The sequence below is a fragment of the Siphateles boraxobius genome, unplaced genomic scaffold, assembly GCF_051911475.1.
Source record: "Siphateles boraxobius isolate OS27281-9 unplaced genomic scaffold, OSU_SipBor_1 245, whole genome shotgun sequence".
NCBI classification, from domain to species: domain Eukaryota; kingdom Metazoa; phylum Chordata; class Actinopteri; order Cypriniformes; family Leuciscidae; genus Siphateles; species Siphateles boraxobius.
The window spans coordinates 197,501-202,463 of record NW_027508861.1 but is presented as its reverse complement, the minus strand read 5'-3'; positions in this window follow the sequence as shown (position 1 = coordinate 202,463).

The window sequence follows — 4,963 nt, the reverse complement described above, 5'->3', positions numbered from 1 at the left end:
CAGAGTGCCACCTGGCTGGGCTTGGATTGCTCCTGGAGGCCCTGTCCCTCCAGAGCTCCATGGCACTGGCAAAATTCAGATTTTATCCCACCCAACCAGAGTGCCACCTGGGCTGGGCTTGGATTGCTCCTGGAGGCCCTCTCCCTCCAGAGCTCCATGGCACTGGCAAAATTCAGATTTTATCCCACCCAACCAGAGTGCCACCTGGCTGGGCTTGGATTGCTCCTGGAGGCCCTGTCCCTCCAGAGCTCCATGGCACTGGCAAAATTCAGATTTTATCCCACCCAACCAGAGTGCCACCTGGGCTGGGCTTGGATTGCTCCTGGAGGCCCTCTCCCTCCAGAGCTCCATGGCACTGGCAAAATTCAGATTTTATCCCACCCAACCAGAGTGCCTCCTGGCTGGGCTTGGATTGCTCCTGGAGGCCCTGTCCCTCCAGAGCTCCATGGCACTGGCAAAATTCAGATTTTATCCCACCCAACCAGAGTGCCACCTGGGCTGGGCTTGGATTGCTCCTGGAGGCCCTCTCCCTCCAGAGCTCCATGGCACTGGCAAAATTCAGATTTTATCCCACCCAACCAGAGTGCCACCTGGCTGGGCTTGGATTGCTCCTGGAGGCCCTGTCCCTCCAGAGCTCCATGGCACTGGCAAAATTCAGATTTTATCCCACCCAACCAGAGTGCCACCTGGGCTGGGCTTGGATTGCTCCTGGAGGCCCTCTCCCTCCAGAGCTCCATGGCACTGGCACAATTCAGATTTTATCCCACCCAGAGTGCCTCCTGGCTGGGCTTGGATTGGATTGCTCCTGGAGGCCCTCCGAGGGTGGTGGTGGTGTGTGTGTGTGTGTGTGTGTGTGTGTGTGTGTGTGTGTGTGTGCCTCCACCACACTCCCTCGCCATACAACCCCTGTGGTCAGTTTTAGGACCGTCTCGGCTCCAGACGAGGCACCCGGGGCGGCGGGCGAACCTGCGTCTGGCCCAGGACGGACCGACCTCTTCGGGGCTGGTCGGGAAGGACCGAGCGCCTGGGTCTTCCGGTCACCGCCAACGTTTGGCACTTAGGTTTTGGAGCGAGCTCGGCTCTGGAGCTCAGCCAACCCCACCGAGGAGGACCGAGCCGTGCCCAGGGATCGAGCCACCCGGGGCGGGCGAGAGACCTCCGTGGAGAGACGAGCCCCCAGGGCCAAGCCACGCTCCCAGGGAGAAAGGGGGGCAAGCGCGCGCGCACACACACACACACACACACACTCCCCTTCTCCCCATAACCCAAATGGCTCGTTGCAGGACACCCTTTGCTCCGGCAGTTCCTCCAGAACCGCGGGGCTGGGCGCTTTAAGCCGGGTATGAAGCACCGAGCTCGGCCCGCGGGCGGGCCGCCGACGAGCGCCTGCAGTTTGCAGGATGGTAACCCACTGCAAACGGCTTTAAACGGCCGTAACTCGGCGAAGCCGCGTCCGATCGACGCCAAATTTTTATCGTGTTTAGAGCGGGACGAGAGCTTTCCAACGAGACCACCCGCAGCTCCGGGGGCCCCCGGGGGCCCGAGATACAGCGCCGCGAAAGCGAAAAACGCGAATATCTCGGCGAAAACTCGACGGATTCGGCGGGCACCGAGCTCGTTGGAAGCGTCTAGTCGAGACGAACAAAACGGTACCGGTTTGGTGAATTTTGGTGGTGTTTTCGCGGAGATATCGGCCGAAAACCACCGGGCGCGCTTCAAAATGGCGGCCGCCGATGACGTCACGGCCTCGGAACAAAATCGCCCGTATCTCGGGAACGCGAAGACCCAGAGAGCTCAAATTCGGGTGAGGGGGTCCCAGTAGGGCCCTTGCTCGAACCCTGGAGTGACGGGCCTCGGGAGCGCCCCCTACGGGATCGCCGTTCGCTGGGACCCCCGACTTTGGACGGCTGTAACTCGGGGACCCGGGCGAGTTGGACCTCGGGGGTGGGCTCTTTCGAAAGGCCTCGTCCGGCACTACGATCTATTAGAGTTTGGGGAATATTGGGCCGGGGGTTCCCGAGATATAAGCCCGTAAAGGTGCGCCTTTGACCGGGCGTAACTCCCTGGCCCGACGGCCCTCGGGGACGTGGGTGGGCTCGTTGGATAGGCCCCCTCGAGCCCTACGAGCGACCCGAGTTTGGAATTTTTTCGCCGCGTGCTTGTCGAGATATTCGCGAAAAACAAAAAATTTCCCCACCACGCTGCGCTCGTGGCTGACACCCACGTCTCCGACGGGACTCCCGGGACCGCGGGGGCGACCTGACCGTGCCCGAGAAAGGTGAACCTTCCCGGGACCGCCGCCAGAGCCTCAGGGGCCCCGGAAGTCCCGGCCCACTGCAGGTTTTGGACTCTGAGGCGTTTTTCGGACCGGGAAAAGGGCACCGACTTTGGGCGGCTGTGGCTCGGGGACCCGGCCGCCTAGAGACTCCAAACTCGGGTCAAAGTAGGGTCTCGGTGGGCCCCTTCCGACGAGCCCGCCCCGGAGCTCCGGTGCCCCCCGGTCCCGGAGAAAAGTGGCCCGACGGGACGGCGCGCGCCTCGGAAGGAAAGGTCCCAGGGGCCCGGGGAGGCTGGGTCAGAGGGGGCCCGGAGGGATCCCCCGACCCCCGAAAGGGCGAGACTCTGGGACCTCCCCTTCCCGAGATACGGGCCGCTTTTTCAAAAAGTCCCTCGCGCGTTACCGGGCCTATCTCGGGACCGGGGGGTCCCAGAGGCCGGGGACGGCGGGTGGTGAGGGGACCCCGGGGGACCCTACTTCTCCCGCCGTCTCGAACCCCGGGGACCTCCCGGTCCCGAGATACGGCCACTTCCTGTCCGGATTCGACCGGGCGTAACTCGGAGAGGAGGCCGAGTTGGGGCTCCGGACTCTGGGGGTGGGGGGAGTACGACGAGACCCCCCGACACCGGGCGTAAGGGGGCCGGACTCTGCTCGGTTCCCGAGATACGGTCACTTCCTGTCCAGGTTTGATCGGGCGTATCTCGAAAAGTAAGCCGAGTTGGGACTCCAAACTCTGGGCGTGGGGGGTGCTCGAGGACACCCCCCTGTGCCCAGCGTACGGAGCCCCAACTCGGCTTGGTTCCAGAGATATGCCACCTCAAATTTGGAACTTTGACCGGACCTAACTCGAAAAGTAAGCCGAGTTGGGGCTCCATACTCTGGGCGTGGGGGGTGCTCGAGGACACCCCCCTGTGCCCCGCGTATGGAGCCCCAACTCGGCTTGGCTCCAGAGATATGCCACCTCAAATTCTGAACTTTGACCGGACCTAACTCGAAAAGTAAGCCGAGTTGGGGCTCCATGCTCCGGGCGTGGGGGGTGCTCGATGACACCCCCCTGTGCCCAGCGTATGGAGCCCCAACTCGGCTCGGTTCCCGAGATACGCTCACTTCCTGTCCAGGTTTGACCGGGCGTATCTCGAAAAGTAAGCCGAGTTGGGACTCCAAACTGTGGGCGTGGGGGGTGCTCGAGGACATCCCCCTGTGCCCAGCGTATGGAGCCCCAAATCGGCTTGGTTCCGGAGATGTGCCACCTCAAATTCTGAACTTTGACCGGACCTAACTCGAAAAGTTAGCCGAGTTGGGGCTCCATACTCTGGGCGTGGGGGGACCACTATGAGACCCCCCTGTGCCCAGAGTATGGAGCCCCAACTCGGCTTGGTTCCAGAGATGTGCCACCTCAAAGTTGGAACTTTGACCGGACCTAACTCGAAAAGTTAGCCGAGTTGGGGCTCCATACTCTGGGCGTGGGGGGACCACTATGAGACCCCCCCGTGCCCAGAGTATGGAGCCCCAACTCGGCTTCAGCACTGAGATACACCGGTTCAAACAAATGCACTCTGGTCAACCCTACCTTAAGAGAGTCCCAGTTAGTCCCACCGTTTACCCGGCTCCGGGAACCGGACGATTTGGGGCTCCAGACTCTGGGCGTGGGGGGGCGACCCGCGTCCCCAGAGTTCGGAGGCCCGACTCGGCTCGGCTCCAGAGATACGCCACCTCAAAAGTTGGAACTTTGACCGGACGTAACTATAAAAGTAAGCCGAGTTGGGGCTCCATACTCTGGGCGTGGGGGGTGCTCGAGGAGACCCCCCTGTGCCCAGAGTATGGAGCTCCAATTCGGCGTGGTTTCCGAGATACGCCCGGTCAAACCTGGACAGGAAGTGGCCGTATCTCGGAATCGGAATGTCCCAGGAGCTGGGGATGGTGGGGTCTGAAGGGGCCCTATGGGCCCTCCCCATGCCCGGAGTATGGAGCTCCAAGTCGGCGTGGTTTTCGAGATACACCCGGTCAAAGTCCCATCTCTGACCGAGCATAACTCAGGAACCAAGCCGATTTGGGGCTCCATACTCTGGGGTCATGGGGGGCCCAAGGGTGCCTCCCCATGCCCGGAGTATGGAGCCCCAAGTCGGCGTGGTTTCTGAGATACACCCGGTCAAAGTCCCATATCTGACCGGGCGTAACTCGGGAACCAAGCCGACTTGGGGCTCCATACTCTGGGGTCATATAGCACAACGATCTGATGTACATTACAGATATTAATTATGCAAAATTGGCATAAAATCAAACTGTCCACAAAGAGCTCCGTCAAATAAGTTGCAGGTGGGATGCTGTTTTCGACTTAGACATTTTCAGCGGGTGAATCCCTGTAAAGAATTGGGGATTTTTCATCATATGTGATGAAGTCCCCAATTCCTGACAGGGATTCACCCGACTCGGAGAACCAGAGCTCCGGGCAGGGACCCACACCTAGGTCCACCCTCCGCCCGACTCGGAGAACCAGAGCTCCGGCCGTGGACACCCACCTTGGTCCACCCTCATACCCGCCTCAGGGAACCAGGGACCCGGCCTGGGACCCCCACAACACCACACCCTCTGCCCGGCTCGGAGAACCAGAGCTCCGGCCGTGGACACCCACCTTGGTCCACCCTCATACCCGCCTCAGGGAACCAGGGACCCGGCCTGGGACCC